Below are 23,022 nucleotides of genomic sequence, written 5' to 3' on the forward strand. Positions count from 1 at the left end.
TTCATTTCTCTGCTCAAACGTCCTTTCCATTTGTAGCAAGACCCAATATGGGATTAACTCAGGTACCATAACATTTAGAGGTATTAATCAATTAAACACAGGTCTTGCTAAGCAGATGATATGACACAGACAGTAACACTCTTAAGGCCTATATTGTATCTTCAGCTAATTTTCTTTGTTTATTCCCAGAGTCCTCCTAGCTGCGAGTACAGTCACTGCATTTAGGGTTGCCCTTTCTTGTGCTGAATAGTTTCTTACTGTGCAAGCAGATCTCTGTCAGCCACAGGTTGAGGAAAAGCGCAAACTCCAGGCAATATGAATTCTATCAACCAGAACATGCACTCATTTACATGAGATTACACTCCGAGCCTCTCCACGGAAATCAATTCACACCTCTGCTGCTCGCAATAGAACAGCATCTAGAAGTGACAAAATTAAAGCGATGGGAAACTGAAGCTAAAAGTCATCCCTGAATTTATACTTCTGTTGACTCAGGTCTCGTCCAAGGCCAAGTTCCCTTGAAGTCTCTCTGGTTTTTTTCAGTGGCATTGAATGGGAAAGCTTTGGAAAGGGAAGGCTACAGGTACAGCAATATTTGCCAGATTTAGCTCAAGAATTCAGTTAATATAAATCAGCCTGGACACCACAAAGTTTATTCTGCATTTTATCTAAAGCTGAAAACTCTATCTAAACATCACAGAATAATCCTGAGTGTGCAGAGGGAAAGGAGTATACTGCGGAACCACAAACCTGGTATTTGTGCTTATTTTGGAAAGAACAAAAGAAAGCTCTGGAAGTTCAGGAGATTTCTCCGCCCCTCCTCTCGTCTACTGCGGTGCCTACTAGGTGCCTACTAGTACTGCGGTACTACTACTAGGTGCGTCCTCCTCAGCATCCTGCTGATCTGGTGCACTGGAGTTTTTCCTTTGCAGTTCTGAGTCTCTGGGGAAGCACGAATACAGATGTGTCTGGATTCACACTGCACTTCTACTCTGGTTTCTTGCCAGCAATGTTCAGGAAATCAGTTGTATGGAATGGCCTTCACAATTTTACACCCTCTGTAAGTCTCTGGTTAATGACAGTAACACCAGCTGGAAACCACTGTAACAAAGTACAAAATAAGTCTTTCATGGCCAGTTTTCCTCCTAGTCCCAAACTTTTCCAGGCTTCCAGGGGCAAACACCGTGCCAGAGGAATCTTGAGGCAGCAGAATTACGATCTTACGGACTCTTAAGACTTCTGAGGGGTACAACGAGAGAGAAGGGTGCCCTACATCCAAAGCATAAAAGTCTTCATTCTGTCCTAAAAATATTCAGGCTGTCTCAGATAAGCCGGTATTTGGGTGGAACTCTGGGCAGAAGAGTGAACAAGCCTGCAGAGCTCTGTGCTTTCACATCATGACATCAGATAATTCTTTCAGAGCTGAATCACCTGTTTCAACAGCACCACGCAATTTAGATTTATACTCTGAAACACCCACCTGAAGGAAACTCTAACTCATGCCAGGGCCGTTTTCAGATCGGGGATGTCTGAAAACTATGTAAACCACTTATCACTAGCTCCGAGTCAAACACAGGTCAGCCAAAGCAGAGTACCTGACCATTTGTCATGCCGCGGCTGCCCAGGAAGCCACCAAACATGCTGCCTTGGATTGACTTGCAGAGCCGAAATAGGAGGTCAGCCTTGGAAAGCAGGATCACTTCTCGAAGCTTTGGGCCAACAAGACACAAGTCTGAAAGCTGTAAACAGGATTGAGCCTGAATGCATTTTTAGAGAAACAATTCAAATTTGAATCTCTGTCAAACCACTTTAAATCCATCTAATCACTCACACACATGCGTGCTCTCTTTTATTCTGAGCACGTTAGACTTTTCATCTGTGCCAATCACCCCAATACATGTGTCAGTGATACAAATATTAACAGGTTTCTTAACTAATGAAAAATACATTATAAACTCTCACCTCTTTCTAAAAGATAAAAACATTAAGTCTATATCTCTTTCTGCGTTGAGGATAGGACTGTAAAACAAAATGTTTAAGTTCATTTTTTTCTTAAGAAAAGGACTTTATACCCACAGTTAGTGTGGAAGATGGCTTTTCTTGCAAGGCAGTCAAAGAACGACACTCTCCCCTATTCTGGTCCACAACTACAATGCTGATCACAAAACATGCAGTATTTTAACAGGAGGCAATATATTATAAAATAGTATCATGAGCAAGCTTTCACCTTAGACTTCCTCTATGTGGAAGGTGTATTCCACCAGACCTATTGCAATCTTTCAGTTGCCTAAAGAGATACAGTAGTTCCTAACTCAGACTGAAATCAGAATTCCTTTTTGTCACCAGAAAAATTAGACAAGGCAGATATTCAAAAAGGCTACTACAAGCCAAGAAAGACTCTCATGAACTGTGATTTAGTTTCTTGTTGGAAAGCTCTCCTAGAAGTGTTTCTTTTTCTCTTGACTATAGAGTGAGCCTAGGATAAAAATTTCTCCTGGACAACTTTGTCGTTTATGAAAACATCACCCACTTCCCAGCTACAGCGCTTTTGAAGTTCTCATTAGATACCAACGTAGCTTTAGAATCTGTCCTAAACTGCATTTTCACAGCGTGTTGTCCAACACACATTTTCTGTGTACAGTGGCTCAGTGTGCCATTATTGATCGACTTACCACCCTGTTTGGAAGCCCTCCAATCAGTCTGAAAGGGGTCTACAAACTCTGTTTTGCCCAAGTCTGCAAAATGCAAATCTCAGAAGGATTTAACTGCAGTGATTTTAATAATCTTATTAATAGCCTATGATGAATTTATGCACATTCATCCAGAACTTGCAGGACGTACAATTAAGATTTCTGAACATATGATACAACCTGAACATATATATTACACAAGCACCCATTCCCATCACTGGCTCTAGTAAAACCTTATAACATGCAAAATACATCATAAACAGTTTTAAAAAATTCAAATACCCAGGAAAAAAAAAATCCCTCAGGAAAAGGCTCAGGAGATACTTTATAGTACAAATAAAATTCTTGCAAATCACTGCTGTTTTTCTACTACACATCAACCTTAATCAGTGTATGATTTCTAATTTTTATGCTAAAGTTTGTATACATTTTTAGCAAGAAATTTTATGAGAAAATAACCTTCGCTATTTTTGTTTTTCTTAGTGATTTTTTTAAATTGGTTTATATTCTTTATTGATGATGTAAGAGTTCATTGCTTCCCCCCCGTATAATGCTCTTTACAAGTAACCTAGAAAAAAGCCTAGGCATATCCTAAGGAATAATCTAAATCATAGACCTCTTAAAAGTAATGCCATATTTTACCTCAAGCAATACCACATGCAAAAGTGGACATCTGATTGACAACCATATTAATTTTTAATGCCAGTATTTGCAGTTTTTGCTCTTGCACAAGACATTTTGATTATAATATAGTGTTCAGTAAAGGCACTTGTCAGTCAAAAGGACAGAAAAGCATACACAAAAAAGATGGAGTAGGTGTACTGAAAATACAAAGAAGTGAAAATAAAGCAGCCACATTTCATCTCCCAGTATGGATCCCCACAGAGGCCAAGTCAGAGAGCTGGCAAAACAAATACAGTACCACTCATAGCTACAGGAGAACAACACTGCCCATTTTTTGAAATAAAAACCAAAGACACAAGAACAGAATTATGCAGTATGTAGTGGTGACAGTGGTACCCAGCCCTGTTTTTTTAAGCCATACTTTTTAATTAATGGTAGTTTTAACAGACTGTAATGTCCTATGAAGTAAATTTTATATTTTATAGTTAGTACAAGCTACACGTACACACATCCCATATTTGTGTATTTGACAATTTTATGCATTGAGACAGCTTTACGTAATGATCTTGGCTAAGTTTTCGAAGGCAGCTTGAAGATCACAATCTTAATATGCTGCTGTGTTGTATTTTCTGGCTCTCTCAGGGTATATTTTATATAAAAAGTTATGGAAAGCCTTAACAGCCTGTATGTTGGAAGGTTAAGAAACTTCAGTGTGTGAGTGTGGAAAGCAGTAATTCCCTTACCTCACTTCCCTAACAGTATTAATTAATAGAAGAATTTTTTTGTTTCTGCCATAGAAGCTGCAAAAACTTTGGAAGAGATAGAAATTAAAGAAGCAATGATAATTCTCATTCATTCCCTCCAGACCTGCATTACACAGTCCCATAGACTAAAAAACTGTAGCTCTTCTTCTATATTCCGATTGCTTTCAGTCAAAGGCCCACTTAAAGCATATTTACACTACTGCTTTTAGAACAGTTCTCCCAAATCAAAACCGTTCTGTTGCAGATAGGCTTTTGTGTTGAAAGGCATTTTCTGAAGTAGCATTTATCAAAAACCAAACAAATGATAGAGCAATCTAATCAAAATACTGAAATGACTGCCTGATTGTATTTTAAAAATCATAACCTAATTAGAACCGAATTGATTTTTCCGTTAGCATGAAATTAAAACTAATTTCCCCGCACAATATTTACTCTAATATTCCCCAGATGCAAATACAGCCTCATAAAACATTTCATAAAAAAGGTTTCTAATTGTTTCCTGATTTTTTTCATTACATCATCAATTGTATTTATCCTTCTAAACTATTCTTCTTGTTGTCTATCTGGAAAACACATTAACAAAGGGAGAGACGATGAAACACCAGAGAAATTCTTTAACTGCTCAGAGAGCATGGGCAGATAAAAAGGTATTTTTCAGAGGATCTAGTCTTTCGTTTCCTTTCCTGGCCAAACCTGCTCCTAAGATGACTTCTCCTAAATTAATGTTACACTTAGACTGATAGACAGCAAAAGGTGGCAGACGCTCCCCGTTCAATTTCTCTTAAAGAAATGGGCTAGAAAAGTGGATTTGTCACCAAAAGAAATTCCTCTGTCATCCTTCAACATATTCACAGTTTTCTCATTCAGTGTCATGTCTACTGCCCTAGGCTCTTCCTTTCTCTTTCCCACAGAAAAAGTTCCTCAATTCCTGCAGCATATGTCAGTTTGTACATTGGGAAATTGAACAGTGAGACACTACCTCACTCAAGCACAGACACAATCGGATTTATAGGACTATAATTGCATTTGCTACGATGGCTGCCTTAATGAGGAATGCATGTTTCTATCCAACCAGGACTATTCTTAATGTAATATACTCTTGACCTTGAATGTTCGTTGAGCCTATCTGACCAATGACTGTCCTAGAGAGTCCCCTTGCTTTAAAGCTAAGATAACAAACAAAGAGCACTATATAAATGTCAAGAAAATTACTTTTCTAATTGTCTTCGGAAAAATAAATTATAGAGTGGTCACCTCATAACTTTTTAAAATTTACATACCTGTGTATGGAAGCACATTACCTTTTGCAAATAGAAAGGTGATTCCACTGCAAGAAACTAATGCAACACTATCACTGAATGTTAAATATCTTTCCAATTCCTCCCTGTTTCAATAGCAAATGCAGTGTTCAAAAGAAGAGTTCAGTCTTAGAAACCTCTGGCTTACTCTCTTTCAGGAGATACCATTATTTTAGCCATTAAAGAGAAGCAGATGCCTTGCTTTATATCTATAAAACATTATTTTCATATCTTCTTTCTTCATTTGTGAACGCAAGTTTTCCCACGCTGAAGGAGGCAATGGTATGTGTCATTTGCTCTTATACACAAACTAAAACATCCCCTCTGACTAGGAGATTTCACACATCCTTATAATAAAACTGTGAGGGCAGCATCTCCCAGGGTAGGCCTGATGTCAAAATAGTCAAATAAAGGAGAAGGGCAATGCCCTTGCGGTGGAGATACTTCACTGTACTTGGACTACAAGCTCTCTGGACAAGACCTGCAGAGATTTTTAATGTGTGAGCATACAAGTATGCATACAGTTCATACAGTTCATCTTGCCAAGGGGGTCCTTGAGAGGGGCATCTCTATTCGCTGTAGTACAAATAAGTAATAAACGTAGACTATTGATTGGGAGGTTTGGCTTCAGTTCACACCTCTGCCACAGACCTTGCGGAAATCATTTCTTTTTCTTTTTGACTCAGTCCCCTGAATGTAAAGTGAAGTTAATGTCCTTTGTCTGATTCACCTGCTCAGATTTTAAGCTTTCTAGGCAATTCTCACTCAGTAACTCTACAGTAGCCACTATAACAAGACAAAACTCTATTAGGGTGTCTGTTTGCCTCTATCACCCATATCAACATGATAATTATCTACTGTTAATCATCAAGGCTAAAAAAAAAATTGTCACCACACAAAGTGGTGATAACACAAAATGATTCTAGTGTTATCCCTGTCATTTGTCACAAAAACGAGTTGGGACTCTGTGGTGGAGGAACACTCAAACTGACTGAAACACTTCCATCAACAAAATACAAATCAGATCGAGTGCATATGTTTCCTTCTAACCATTTAAACAATTGTTGTAGTGAGGAAATCTCCCTCTTGAACCAAGCTATACAGAGTGGACAAATTCAAGGATAAATTCAGAGTGGATAAATTCAATTCCCCTCTCTTTCTCCTCTAAAGGACAGTAACCTAGCGGTTAGATTTCTCTAACAGTGATGGTGAACACTATTACTTAGACTCCTCCAGCTTGAAAAAACAAAGATAAAAATCCTGTAATACTAATAAGTATGTAAGTCTTCTCACCTGCCACGGGAACTCAGTGGCATGTGTGCATTTCACTGCAAAATGCCACTTAGTTATGTGTTTTTGGCATTCAGCCACCAAAGTGCTACATATTTTTCTCTGTCATTGCAGAAATTCTCTCATGTTGATGACACTTTTTGGCAGACCATTAGCTGAGTCTTGTGTGTATTTATCTTCTTTACATTTATACGACTGTGCACATAAACCTATGTGGAGGGGGAAAGGGAACAGAGATTACTGTGTATTTTCCCAGGCCTTTGCCTTTAACAGCAGCTTATCACCCAGCACTGAAACCTGCAGCAAATCGTCTTTGTGAATGGGCTGAGCTGAGACTCTCACAGATCCATGCACAGAGCGCTTCCAGTGAAAGTGGTCCTGAAGAGATAGATTGCCAGTTTTAAAATATGTATTACAATCCAGCAACACAAAATAACATTGCTATCTTAGATAAATACACCATCCTTTGACTACATTACCAGTTAATCATACACTCCGGTCCAACTTTGTATTACATTAAACCCACTGTACTGCCCATGTTTTACTCACAGTGATTATCATAAAGATATTCTTTTTTCACAAAATATATCATTAAAAGTAACACTAGAAACAAGCATTAAAAATTCATCTGTGCCAAGAAGTAATAGGCTAGAACAATGCAGCAGAGCGTTATTGAGAAAGTTTTTGTCGTCTTAAACAGACAAATATATGTAAAAAGGAGCAAAGCCAGTTCTGGCAGAAAGCTCATAAAGACTGCTGTGTCTGTGCACAAAGGAGGAGTCTAAGGTCCAGCAACGGGAAGAGGAAGGGGCTGCAATTCATTGAAGCTCAGCTGGCATGTGGACTCTGTGCATTTTTTCTCCAAAAAGAGAACACACTTCTGGGTAACACTGACCCAGACTGAAATTTGAACCTTCATCTGCGCTTGTGCCTTGCTCCTCTGATGAGGTATTTCTAAAAAAGAAAAAAGGAAAAGGGGATATCCAAATGTTTCCAGCCAAAAGACTGACTTTGTGGCAAGGCTTTCAAGAACATGACACAGTGAACATTGGTTCACATGAAAACTTTGTTAATGTCAAGCTTTGCCCTCTTCAATAAACCTATAAAAATAATAAATGTGTTTTTGTCACTGCCATCTCTCAACGATTTTGAAGCGTTTATTATATACCAGATGTCTTGCAAAGGATTTGGGTTTCAGAGTGACATGAGAGGCATTGGAACAGCGTGAATTCTAGGACAACATATTGTGTGTGTCTGTCTCTATCTGTCATGGTAATGATAAGAAAGGGCAAGAATGCAGAGGCACTTGCTCCTCTCCAAATATAATCACCGTGCTTTGAAATTCCTAAATAACAGCCTCGAATCACTTGTTGGGGTGAACAGAAATGGTAATCCTTGACTGGCCTAAATTAGCTCGAGACCACCACATAAGAAACCTGTCAGGGAGAAAGCTGACGGCTCCAGACTGCAAGGCTGTTTGTCTCATCTTACATATTCATTATCCAAGGTACCTCTTAACATCCCAAGCAACCACTGAGCAGAATGACCGACAATTCACATCAGAGCCCTCCACTCGAAAAAGAACCCAGGGCAATCATTGCATAAGGAGAAGGACTCGCAGCAAAGGATAAACTGTGTGAAATTAGGAAATTAGGGAACTCAGTGAGCAGGGGAAGAAAACACTTTAATCTGGAGATTTTTCAGGAAATCCACAGGAATTGTTTAATTTGCACAAGTTAATACTTTCTGAGGCTAGGGAATACCATAAAATAAATGAGTGCACAGTGCTTGGGGTCTCCTTCTTAGAAAATGACAAAGATCAAAGACTCCCTGCCTATTTTGTCTCTGAAAAATCAAAAATTAATTGCTTGAATTCACATACCACTTTATTCAACTCCTGCCTTTTCCACTCGTACAATTTGCATTGACTGACAGATACTTCTATGATGCTAATACAAATAGCTGGCCTAATATTCCACATTAGGGTATAATTTAATTGGTAAAAATCAGTGATCATCTTTGTTGCAGTAGGGTCATTTCCTGACTCAGATATCAAATTAACCCAAAAGGATAAGAATGTGGATACACAACTTTTTTGACCCTATCAAAAAAGTTGTGTATACACAGCCCATGAGACACAAAGTAGAGCATGAAATCTATCAAGATTGAAGAGCAAACGCAATTCATATGAGTACAAGGACATCCAAAGTCTTTCTGATCCGTCTTAAAATTAAAAAAAAAAAAAAAAAAAAAAAAAGCCTGGGATTAAAGCCGTATGACAAAGGTTGCAATCAATATGTATGTCTGTATGTACATAGATGTTCATGGCTCCAGCTATACTCTGAAAGCTGAGTATTTGTCAGTAATCTTAATTAGTCATAGCTATGGCTGTCAACAGCAGAAGCAAATTCAAACAACTCTGGGTGGTCTTGAGATTGGCTGCCTGCCCCTCACACATTTGTATCAATTAGTCACCCACCTGTATTACAACGTGCAAATTTTTGTTACCTTATAAAAAGGCAAATGTGAAATGTGAAGCCTTGGGCTGTTGCTGTTCATTCCCTTAAGGAAAAAGAAAAAAAGCCCATGCAAAGGCATACCAGTTCTCTAGATGCTCTATAACTAGTTAAGTTTCATGAATATGTGAATTCTAAATATCAGTGTATTCTCCGGATTTCCTTTCAGTTCAGCACTGCACTAATAGAGCTGTGCCTGCATAAGCAAATGGTACAATGTCTTTGCATTTTAAGATGATGAATAAGGCCCATACAGCACTGATCTGGCTGCAAGGTGGTGCAGTTTGTGCTTGTCAGCATCATGCCTTCATTGCCATCCTTCACGGTTTACCTGCAGCAAAGTCACGTCTAGAGATCTAACATTTCCGTGAAAACCAAAATTGTGTAACCGAGCTACAGCCCCTGGTTTATCAAGCAAAATCCAGTCTCTAACTGACCAATATTCAAAACTTCAGAGTTAGAAATCACGTAGTCCTCTCCCAAGAGTAACTACCTTTAAAGGCTCCATGGCTAAAAGTTATAGAAGGTGTCCTGGAGCCTGAGGGTTAAAACACTGGATGTTCTTGTTACCCATAAATATCCAATCAGTTGAAAGCCTGGCTGCCACTGTGTGAATAATGGATTTTTGTTCAGCACACGAACTTAAAGAAAAGAAAAACCCTGCTTCAAGGTGATCTTAAGCAATTTTTTCTTCTCCTGGCTTGTCCCGAAATGTTTTGTATAGCCCAAATTTGACCTGTTAGCCCTGAAGACTAGGCAGAATTCTACACAAACACACTTTGTTTTAAAACAGAACCAAAAATACTTCCTTTTAAAAGTATTGAAGCTAAATATTTTTATTTTATTTTTTTGGTGCAGCTGAAGCAATTTGTTTAAATTTTACCTGAGGTTAGTAATTGTTTGAGCAGCTAGAATTGCTTTTCTCAGTGAATATAGCCTTCACCAAAATTTTTTTTTGCTTATCTCTAATCCTAAAAGATTCTTGACTCCATGATATTTAATCTCACATGTGTGGATAAGTATAAGATATATGCATTTTCAGTCAGCTCTTTTTTAAAGTTTCCACTGCCTACTAAATATACATTTCACTTTCTGTCTACCAGACCAACTTCTCATTATTCTGTACTACTTAGGATATAGTGAACACTGCTGCTAGAAAACAAGACTGTTAAGGAAATTACAGTAGATGCTTATGGATTATGCCTGTGTACATGGTGCTGTTTTGGAGAAAAGAAAAACAGATAATCCTAAGGAACACAGTGTAATTTCTGACCAATTTCAAAATGCCTTCTTTGTCAAAATTCTAACTACAGAGTGTGAAATCAATATATGGAGGTTGCTGTAAAATTAATGAGCTCTTCAATAGGTTTTTTTGATATTTTTATTGTGAATCATCTCTGATTTGTCTTTTGCTAAATTACATACAGACAGGTGCATTGGTCAGGTAACGTTGTATCATAGCATGAGAAAAATCTATGACAAGTTTGTCCTCTGCAATGATCTCTACCAGGCATATATGCCTCTTTCTCCAAACAGATAGACATCAAAATTAAGTACATTGGCTTAATTCAGTTGCCATTGTAAGCTCAAATGGGATACAAAGTGAAATCAATATTAGTGAAATAGATCAGGCTAGAATTGGAAGGTAATATAATTAGGTTGGCTTTGCTATACTTTGTAATTCTTATCTGTAGTATTTTACCAAACAGAATAAGGGTATCTATTTTCTGAAACTGTAGGAGGTTTTCAATGCTGTATTATCCTTATTTATTTCATTTGAGGGAGCACTTGAGAAAGAAGCACTGCTGTGTGTCCATCTTTGGGATTTAGGTCTGCCTTATCTCATTAAGTGATCTGGACTTTGTGCGTACAAGGGAGATTTGCTTCTTAAATAACATTAAGAATAGTTTCAATAGTGCAATAATGAGAAAGCATAATGTGCTCTGTCCACAGAAACTGTGCTCTTTACCTCTGAATAGAAAATGTTTCAAGTGTGCAACAGCATCAGAGCACAGAAATGAAGAAGAGCAGATCTTGTGCCTCTGCTTCTCAGGCACCACCCAGCCCTACCAGAACTTCAGATACCAGCCAGGCACCTTTACAGTGCATCAGTGAGACGGGGTCTGCAATGCAGACTAGCATCTCTGGAGGACTCTCAGGGTGTTAAGCTGTCCTCCTGCACATTTTCTTTGCTCCAGTCATTCTTCGTAGGCTGAGCTTAGGTACAGGCCTCCTGCACAGAGTTTGTCTCCAAGTAAGGAATTCATTTCCAGGCAATCAAATGCAAATCATGGGCTCCTTCCAATGCCTGAGATGCACCAGTCTTCCCCCAAAGAATGCAGAATTTATCCCTGAAACCCAATGTATATTTCAAGGATGACTAAAGGCTACTTAATAATTTAACTAACTTGGAACACTGAAGATTTAACATAGATAAAATTCCATCTAAATTTGGTATTAAGAAAATACATAAATTGGGGCTGTGCACCTTTTTGACTGATGAAAAATGTGCTGAAGGTTTTATTAAAAGGAACCTGAAGAATACTCAGATTTTGCCTAAATGTGAAGTTTCGTACCTCAAATGGTACCTAGGCAACTAATTCCTGCTGTTTTCATACAACAGTCCAAGGGTCCCACAAAAGCCAATGAGACAGAAAATTGAGATTGGCCTTGCTAAGATAGCCTTCCCCTAATGAACAGCAGGCTGAGGAAGAAAGAGTTCCTATTCCTTAGCAAATGTCTTCTCACTTCTGAGCCCCGAGGTTTTTAGTCAGAATTCCCCTTCATGGATTCAGCATCCACTCCCTCAAATCCTGCAATTTTATCTTCTCACGGCCTTGCCAATGGCTGAAGGACCAGCATTTCTGGTGCAAAAAGGAACACCTTTTTTTCTCCTGACCACTAATAAAAGCAAAAAGGGGATAAGGTCTGTTCTATGCATCTCCCCTTTTGAGGCTACCTTTAATGATTTTATTCCTTCGGACTAAAAATTGCAATCCAAGAACCTGGCTGAGCACCAGAGCAGAAGCAAGGATGTATGGAAGGGCCAAGAAAGAAAACACATCCAGTGAGCTGCCAAAGAGCTACTTAGCTCCTGAAGTTATTTTAGTCCAACTGCTCTCCTCTTGCATCTCTCATGAGCAGCTATGATGAGGCGCAGCATCTGAGCATGGATTTACTGGGAGAAGACTGTGTCCCCTCCCTCCCTCCAGTGGCACACATGCTCCCAGCTGGGGCACGGTTGCACAGCTGCCGTATAGCAAGGAGTTACAACCCTCCATCAGCAGCGCTCTCCTGCTTCCTTCCCCCCGGCATCCACGTATGCCTCTCACCCCACACAACTAAAACAACACTGGCAAGTCTATGCCATATGTACACCACTTGTGTGATTCCCCAAGGCCTCAGAAATAAAGAGAAAGGCAATAAGCGCTCTCAAGGAAGGGGAAAGGGAAGCAGGTTTGACACAAGGCACAAAACCACTGTGAAACAGATTACAAGACGCTCTTGAAAGGCTGGCATTTGCAGTTAATAACCCAATGCAGAAAGACTTGGAACCGTAAAAGCAAATCTGGAAGCAAATGACAAAACCTGTTTTCCCTGCTCCTCGCTCAGCCCTTGCAGGGGTAGTAAAAATGACCTTCTTCAGGAGGTGAAGCAGTGCAGCACAGGAGCAGTAACCACAAATGGACGGGCAGTACTGCAGGGACCGCAGGGACCATCACACTGACGCACAAGGACAGAAGAACTAGGAGGACACAGGCAAATTAGTACATGAAAATAGGAGAAGGGAAATCACTTTAAATCAGATTTTAATCTCATTTAGGATTGCCTGTTCATTTTTCCATTCTGCTATCCGCTTTCACAGGTAACATAAGCCAGAAATCAAAATTATAATATCATCTCACAGATTTATCATAATTCTAGTGTTCCTGCCTGATTTAGGGAATGCCACAAATTTCAATGTATGCCAAGGATCTCATTCATATCAAGATTCATATATCATAGACTATCAGGAAAAAATAAGACTTCCTGCTTTTTAAGTAAATTAGAGTAAATCGTATAAAGTATAGCAGCAATAACACGCATCCTCTCATATTTTAATTATTGGCAAACAGGCTCAGATGCAAAATGTCACATCTGTCATACATCCTACTAGACCTAGACAGAGACAGACCTATGCATCAGATTTGCTTTAGTGCAGATTTACTTCTCGATATATAGCAAATCCTTGGATATTACAGTAAGGAGCTCACAAAAACCCACAGGTAAGTTCTGAATGGTCAAGAGTGTCTGAGAAGGTTTTAGGGTGAAATGATGCCAACACTGAAGTTTCTACCATCCAAGCCTACTCAAATGACAGTCTGTCAAGATTTTGCCATTTTTGTTTGACCAAAGTTCAAACTTAGGCTCAAGAAACCTTCCTGTTTTACAGAAAAAAAATGTTTGACTGTACTGTTACTTTCTCATACAAAATAAAACCATCAAGCATGTCTGCACAGGGTTCCTGCACCTGCAGCTATCTCTTCGTGATTCTCTCGTAGCTCTTCCCAGGACAAGTTCTCCCACAGCTCAGTGTAAATGCTTTACAGAGCTGCATACCTTACTGAGCAAGAGCCAAGGACATACTTGCAACATCTTCCTAGATGCACACAGGGGAGTACAACCTGACAGAGGGAAAATAAGTTATAGTACTGGAAAGAATCTCCTCATTCCATCCTTGATTGCTATTAAAAGTAGAAGAGGCTCTCTTTTCCCTTGTTTCGCTATTCTGCGGGATGATCCAGAACCCTGCTATTTGATAGAGACCTAATTTCCAGCCTAAAATGTTCTTCGCCCTTCCTGGTGCCGTGTCTTCATGTAATCACAGGCAGCAAAGATCTCCCGCTAACCCAGACTCCTATTGATAGATTAAGCCAGGCTCTTTCAGTAAAATAATCTCTTCATCCCCCTTGAACAACCCAGTGGTCCTTCAATGCAGCTGTTCCAGACTGAATTCATCTCCTGTAGTCCTGCTTTTTTTTCTTAGTCTCATCTCCACCAGTCTAGTGTTTCTCATGTGGCATTGTACTGAATGTTACAATGAACTCTGTTGCGTTTCCTGCATTGAGAAATAAGCTCTCTAATCAATGCATGTTATTAGCTTAGTCTGGTAAAATCTATCTTTAGCAAATCAATGATAGATTTTAGCCCATTTCCTATTACCTTCAGATATTTAAATATTCTTGCCTTCAACTTTTGGTATAATATAACATGCCACCATTTGTTCAGTATATGTATTAGATTTGGTATTTATCCTGCCATACTTAGATGATTCCAACAGAAATGCTTGCTGCCAAATTTCCAATCTCTCCCAAAGGCTGAGGTGCAGATTATCTGGGTCCCGTACTGAAGCCTGCAACTGCCTTCACTGCAGATATCATTTCCACTTTATTGGTCACCTGCCTTTGAGCCCATGGTCAGTGTTATCAGCCTTCCTGAAACAACGATGCCAAGTATACTTTTAGTTCTGAGGCCACCTCTAAACCATTTACGTCTGCCATTCTCACCACATAAATGCCTTCTGTCATTTCTTATTCTTTTTTGTTTAGACTGCTGATAGATTTCTCTTGGTGGAGTAATCTTCCACCTTCACTTCTTCTTAGTGTCTTCTGCAAGTCAGTAGTTATGGACTTTTCTATAAATGTAGATAGCTTCCTTTTTTATTACCCAGATGCTCTGAAAACTAGACCTTGTACTTCTCTAATGTTAAGGAATCCAAGCGTAAAGTTGTAAAATGTCATTAGCAGATGACTAGTAACCTAGTTTCAAAGACATTTGATATATTGGCTGAGGTTGGTGGGGGTTTTTTGAGAGCATAAGGATTTTTATCATCCAGTTTTTCACACAGCATTTTCTTCCAACAGCCAAAACAAAAGAATTAATGTGTTTCATACTGATTGTTTTTTTATTTTAAAATAAACTTGCCTTACTCGGAACTTTGCCTTGCAGTACTGCAAGACAGTACTTTAAACTGTACAGTTATATGTTACACCTTCTCTACCATGGTAACATCCTATAATACTCCAGTTTGTACAGAAAAGAGCATTAATAATTGCTTGTTGCTGGATGCAAACTACAGAGAATATAACAGTGAATAAAGATTACTAGAGAATGAATATGCCTAAAAATGCATCAAACTACAGTGCAAGCTGGCCATTGATTTCTGTCTGGTTATTATGCAAACTCAACTGGGCATGAAAACAGTAAGTGTTTGGAGAAGAAAATACAGATAAAATTTGACTCCCTTCCTCCAAGGAATCTCAGCTCAGCGAAAGATCTGTATTTCAGCCCCTACAAAGAAGTGTTCTGCTTTTATAGCTCCAACATCAGTAGAATATGAGGTACTAAGCATCTCTAAAAGTTCAGCTATTCTTTGCTTGTAATTATGTCTGTTTAGACATCCTCCTACCTGGATTTTTTTTCCTTATGACAGCAGTGAAAAACAACCTGCATTAAGCCTGTATGCACAGGTATCATTCGAAAGTCAGAGCCCCATTGAGTGAAGCTCTGTGCAAACATAGTGAAAGACAAGTGATGGAATCACGGCACTTCAGAAATCGGTGGGGATTGTGCATTTGATTTCACCTGGGCCAGGCCTTTCAGGATTACACTCATGTTTGCTAACCAGGATGGAATAAATCATTGCAAGATAAATCCAGGATGCAGGAAAGGCAAGGAGGGGGGCAATAACAGTTCCATGAGCACTGAAACAAATGATTCCTTATTTTCAATTCATTTCAGTGCTCATCACTGACTGATTTTTTAAACAGAATTTAACTAAGGTAACAGTTTGAGATCCTTATCACTTCCATTTTACCACCAGCAGCTTATCTTTCTTTAACTCCCTCTTGGGCAAGAGATGGCTTGAGCTGCAGTCTGTCCCAGACTACCCATATAGCTACCTGGCCAGGTAGCTAAGTATTATGTGCCTCCCATGTGGTCAGCCGGACGCTAGCAGTCAGTGACCGGACAGAAAATATGATTTGCAATCTCTTAGTTGGTGGCAGGCCAAACTAATGTCTTTGGAGGCTAAGTATTGTACTTGATTCTTGTAAGCATTCAGTGTTTTGCAGCTTCCTATTTCCCTGTTGTATTTTGTCAAAATTGTCCAAGAGGTTCAAGCATTTATAGGGGAAGGGAGGGATAGGCACCTATATTCAGACTGATTTCAGAAGCTTCATTTCCATAGAAAATCAGGACAAAAAATGGTTTAATTGGCTTCAGTAGCCAAACGGAAGCTGTTAGAGTAATACTGAGTCATTGGAGCTGTGCAGACTTACCTCAGTTCAGGTTCTGATTTGCTTTGCACATAAATGGTATCAGGTAATTTTGTGAAAATACTTACAAACAAGAGCAATTAACAGTATTAATAATGCCCATAATGTCAGAATGTCGCCATCTCACTAACAGTTTGCATTAAAGTCACTCCAAAGCACCCTGGCAAGAGAAAGCTTAATAAGAGCTTAATCTAAATCACAATATAAGTATCTCAAAAAAAGGACTGGCCTTTTTAATGCTCTTGTGCATCATATGAGGTGAGGATCAACACCATATTTCATGCAGGTCTCACAAAAATCAAGTGAAAATAAGACATATTTCTGAGTATATAGTGTGCACATTAAAAGTAGTGATTACAGATATCAACTGTACAGAGCATGAATAATACACTGACAAGCTCATGGAAGAATGATGTTCTTTGAGCTCATCATTGCATACTTGAACAGCGTATGAATATTTTATATTCATGCTAACTGTCATACTGCAAGTTGAGCTATTTATACTAGAAAGGCATACATGTAACACTACTATTCATGTTTACATTTACCCTGCAAATATCAGCAAAATGTTTCCTTCTTGTAAGCATCCCCTCTCTCTCCCTCACTCCGTCTAATTCAGACATTAAAAGTATTCAAACAGGCCACATGGTAGCAGGTTGAAAATGGAAGATAAAAGTAGCATCTGAGAAACTAAACAGGGTCTTATAATCCAACACACATTGTTTACAGTGAGTCACCTTCCACTAATGACTGGTGGAAAAGGTCTTTGCTGAATGCAACTTAGGGAGAAGAAACAAGGTAGAATGAAGGCTAAAAAACATATCAATCTCTGAAGGGTCCATCAGAATCTGGACTTTGCTAGGAACGCAAACTCACATGCAATGTGGGAATGACCCCCAATGAAAGCAGTCCTATTATCTTTTATCCCAAATAATCACAGCATTGCTAGATAGCAACATCTACCGGAGCTGACATATCAGGATTGCTAACTTTCTTTATTTGGCAGCTCTCTTACCACTTGCTTTCAAGAGAAACAACAGAAAAGATTCAAAAGTCAGTAGTGTTCAAAGTTTATTTATAGATTTATTTATAGATGCTGGATATTTTACCTGAAGCATACTGAAAATATTGAAGGAAAACAACTAAAAGTTTGAAACTTTGATGGCTTGCTTTCAAAGGACAGCAAGCTGAAACTTCTTATGTAATGGCTGGCCAGCTTTCAGATACCACAAAGCTTCGAGAGGCTCCAGGCAAAAAGACTTAAAAATTGCTCCCAGCAACAGCAAAAAGCATATTTTGGGCTGCTGTCCTCCCACCAGCTCATTTGACATTCAAGGCAGGAAAGAGGACCATCTACTTCGTACAGTACACAATCTGGTAGCACATTATGCAGTATGTCCCCCTGTACAATGATCATGTCATGTTTACCAGGACAATCACAGGCTACTTTCCACAAGTAGCCACTCCACAGTGCAACCACTAACAAGCTTCCCTTGCTGACCCAAGATACCAACGACATTCCCATCTCCAGGTCTTCACCACCTTAGAATGACTCTATACAGTGCAAGTTTCCACGCCTCTGCACGTGATCAACCAGCATCTCCCTACCGTTGTTGCATTCCTGCTCTCTAGGCAAATATTTTGAGGATTTGTTTCTCTAGTAGCAAGTTTGGGTGGACTGTGATTACATTATAGACAAACCCTTACTACAAGTAATTCTGGTCCTGAGTGACCGTAAAACCATACAACAGAAAGCATAGCAGTCCTGCAGCTCCTACAGCAGGGCTCTGACTGGGCTGCTGAGGACACCTGCATGGAAATCAGCTTCCAGTTTTCTCATGTAATCATCACTTAAAGTTTCAGAGACAGCACTGCAGACCTACCATTCAGGAATCTTAACTGAACGTGTTTCATAATGACTGGCATTTTTAAACCAGGCTGCTATATGGAAAAGACATCTTTTTTAATGGTTCAGAAGAGGTTAAGTGATCAGACAAGAGAGGAACTACCAGAGTCTGGTGACAAAAAGGCTTACAGTGAAATATGAAAAGCTAAATTTAGCAGCTGCATTGATGGCGCATTGTTAAGTGCTTTCTTACACGTACGTACCTATACTTGGTGACATCTACTACAAAGGCTTAATCTCAATACTCAAGTTTATTGCATTCCACTTAATAAACGAAAAAAGAAAGAATTTTCCCTTCATTCTTCAAATATTTTTTCATATGGCATAAGCAAAACCCAAGCTATTTCAGACTTGAATTACACACACACAGAGGCCTGTAACCCTCTCATCAGATCATATGTAGAGAACAATAGGAGCCTAATTTCCTGCCCCCTTACACTGAATTTACACAGGTGCCTTAGTCAATAAGAATTACTCGGAGAACTGATGAGCCATTGTCCCAAGGTGTTCTCAAATGATTAAACAAGAACCACGCATCTTTCAAAGGCCATGCAATTTGAAAACTATAAAGGTTACTACAGATTTTAGCATGAAAATCCTTTTTTTCCTAAAATATGACTATATTTTATAATGAGCCTTTTTTCTTTTTTAGGCACATCCTTACAGCAATCTTAAGTCATGCTCACTGTATTGCACCAATTCAGCAAAGTTAAACCTGAAGAAATCACATAGCCCTTTATTTCTTTCCTTTCTTTTGCCTGTTGTATTTTGAAAAGTACATGCAGATAATAAATTCACACTAAGATTACTAAAACAGTCAAGACATCTAGGAGGCTCAGGGATTTTTTTTTTCCTGTCTCCTATGGCTTCTGCAGTCATTAAAAGGGGGGGGATAATAGTCTGAAAATCCTCAACCACGCTGCAAGTTGTTACAACTCTATGCAGGAGGTATCTGTAATTTCTGTGAACTGTTTAGATGCAGCTGAATGTAATCCAGTCCTGTCAAGATAAGGTAAGTCTTGGCACTACTTCTGTGGGATCAATGATAAGTCCCTTTTTCGGAATATCTGAGGCTGCCTATGAATCACAAGACCTTTGAGTTCCACCAGAAGAGTTGGGCATACACCCAAAAAGGTTTTCTAGATTACAAGGCTGTAGTGTGCTTCTTTCATGTCAATATACATAAACTTCCTTTTAAAGTAAGTACCAGAAAAGGTTGGTGGACCTGTGTCCCAACCAGATTTCGCTGGCCTAAAGACCTGGATTCTTCCCCAGGTTCAAGAAGAATGTAAATTTAACACAAAGCAGATACAAGAAAAAACTAACCATGATGTACGCTCTGCAGATTTACAGGGCCTGAGCCAAAAGTCTAGTGCAGCTCTTCCTATGGACTTCCCCAACCGACAGGTCAGACCACATTTCTATGGCACATGCTCCATTCCTCTTTGCACAGACCCCCTAAAGTCTGCACTATCAATAAGCTATTCTACTGCCCAGGGTAACAGAATATATACTGTCTGCAAACACACGTGCTAGTTTATAACAAGCCATGAATCTATAGGCCTTCTCTAGTGAGCCACTCAGGAAGGGAGAACAGAGAGGGAGGAGGGTCCCTTTGACTGGTACCAATTATGCAATTATGTAAGTCACAATAATGTACCACTAATATTGTCCGGAGGGAGTTCCTTTGGCTCCATTCTCAGATGGCGTTTCTAACCCTCCTTTACAGAAGGATATTCAATAAATGAGGTATTTCTGTGACCTACAGCAAGCCTGCACACAACTGTTTGCATTATATACTGTTTCATTTTGCTCCCTGGCACTGCTCTTTGGTGGCTGTTACAGCCCATAAAGCCATCTGTTAGGAACGCTCAGTCGTAAAATTATTAATGCCTATAGCCTAAAACCAACCCTAAGTAAATAAACAGTACCAGAAGGCCCAGTGCAAAATTCTGGGATGTTAAATCCACAGGAAATACACAGAACCATAAATCTTCTTAATAGTTCTACGTGCAATTATGTATTCACTTGAAATTCAAATAACACACAGAAAGGCTAGACAGAAGTTGCTTCTAAAATAGTACACTGCAGATTTGCTTCAGATTTGAACCCCACATGAAAAAATCTGCGATACTATTGTGAATCCTTGTGACATTTAGAGCTTCTGGAATTATACAATTAAGTAAGAAAATTCTTAACAAAGAAACTCATGACACACACACAGTCCTCAAGGCTCAAAATCCAGAGAACAAAGGCGGAGAGTCCCAAGTTCAAACCATTTAAATTCTGAAGAGGGGAGGGCAAAGGAAATTTATTTGTGTTCGTGGATATGTGGCATTCCAAGCACAAAGAAAACATTAAGAAATGAAGTACAGCTGGATCTTTAACACTGTAATGGCAAATCTCTCAAGTAAAAGAGACAGGACTGCCACCGTAGTCACGTGTGCTGGCTCCCACACTAACTTAAGCACAGATCCTCTTGGCCCTCCGATGCTTCATCCTGACTCCCTGTGACGATACTTACCAGTGGAGTCTCCACCAGGCTGGCGTTGAGCCTGGCCTGTCAAGTCTCACCCGTGGGATGCGAGACAGACGCACAGTCGGCTCCACTTCCCATCCCTCCCACAGCTAGGGGCCATATTTCATGCCTGAACAGCACAGAAGAGCAGGCATCCCCTAGTTTATTAGCCACAGGTCCCAACAGACAGCGTCAGCAGGAGATCGTAGGATCTAAGGAGCAGCTGGAGCAGGGGAGAAGCTGTGGTGCTGCAGACATTAAGTGCATCCTTTAGAAAAACCTGGTCTTAACGAGGCCGATTAGCTCCCTAGTTGCAGCTTAGCATCAACAGCAGTAAGGCCAAGTGTCTGCAGGCTGGGCACGTGAAGAATTATCTGGATTATTAACATCAGCCCTGCAAAGATGACCAAGACCTTGCTGAATAAGGGCAAATACTCACTACCTGGCAACCTGCTGACCCCCAGGGAGGCTAACATGGTCAGCAACCCTTGTCATGATAGGGCAGAGAACTGACACTTGCGCTTACGTGAATGGCTAGATCAAGGCTGCAAGACAAGCTATGCTACGGCCAGCATTAGGCATTAACAACCCTCAGCTGCCATAAACATATTGTCTGACAAAACCAGCCTAGAGTGTAACCATTTGACATTAAACCCACACAAAAGCTGCTTCTGCTTACAGCACGTCCTCTGCTGCCCGCGCCAGCCGCCTGCCACACCACAAGCCTGGTCTCTGCGGTGAAGGTGGTACTCACTGGAACCAGGACATGGTGCAATACCAGCCACTCACAGAAAAAGATTGGGTTGTTCCAAAGGTTTTAAAAAGGTTTTAAAGATCTTTCAGTCTGACTTTAGCACTGCAATGAAAACAGGAGGCTTTTGTTTCGAACACAGTTGCTTATATTTTCTGCTGTTTAAAAATGTAGCTCCCTTTCCACCTCATCTCACTTGGTTTGTATCTGCAGCTTGTGCAGATTTCACTTTTTAACTTAGGGTTTTAATCATGGGGGAGGGAGTTCAGAGCTGTGCGAATCACAAACCCAGAGTCTTTATTTATAGTATGCTGCATGTCTGGGTTTCCTCTTAAATTGTCAACTTCCATAAACTGGATTGTGAATTTTACTGTGAACCACATTTTGACATATCAGATAAAGAAATGAACACCTTAGATTTGTCCACCAGCATATACATATCCTTGAAACACTTCCCTCTCCACTTCCTAGTTCTTTCTTTCTCTAAATAAAAATTATTCAATAAATTCCATAAAGGACAAGAAGAAAACACATAATCCACTGTAATTAATCCACAGCATTACAGATTCTGAAACTGAGGAGATTTGGCTGACTGACTAGAGACTTTGTGGAATAACATAAAAATTCAACAGTATCAAGGACATGAAGCACAAGGTGGACAAGGCAGCCCAAGAACGAGGGGCAGGAATGCAACCAGATGGACAGGAGCCTAACTGGGAATCAGAAACTGCCAAGGTAATTCAAGGACTAAGACATCCTGCAAAGTCTGTCCTGGAGATTGGTATTTTATCCCCTCCCCACCTACAGGGCCAAAGTTTGCTGCTTAAGGAGAACATCTTTAGGATTGCTGAAGAGGGCATTAAAGCTGGCAGAGTAGAAGATGACAAAGCTAAATACTCCCAACAGCAAGCTGCTGCAGGTAGGCTTGGAAAAACAGTTCAAGAAGTTTCCTACATGTCAGAGCTCCATAGACAAGGAACTGAAGGGAAAAGTCCAGACTGGACCTACGAATACAGGAAGTCTCATATGAAAATGGAAATAGATTACAATAATCATAAATCATCCCCCAAACACAGACAGGTGCTGTAGTTCCAGTTCCAGATTAAGACTTCCAAAATCTGAATTTGGTTCCTAGCTCTAATGCAAATTTCCTTTCTAACTTTTGATAAATGATTTCATTTCTCTGTGCTTCACATCTGCTGAACAGAAATAATTCTGTCTTTTATCTATCCTGTCTATTTATAAAAACTGGGGGGTGAGGAAAATGGGAAGTGACAACAGTGGTGGGAACCATTTCTTAACTGTGCCCAACCTGATCAAGGCTTGGATCTCTGGATGTTATTGTAATA

Source organism: Dromaius novaehollandiae, chromosome 5, assembly GCF_036370855.1.
Source record: "Dromaius novaehollandiae isolate bDroNov1 chromosome 5, bDroNov1.hap1, whole genome shotgun sequence".
NCBI lineage: Eukaryota > Metazoa > Chordata > Aves > Casuariiformes > Dromaiidae > Dromaius > Dromaius novaehollandiae.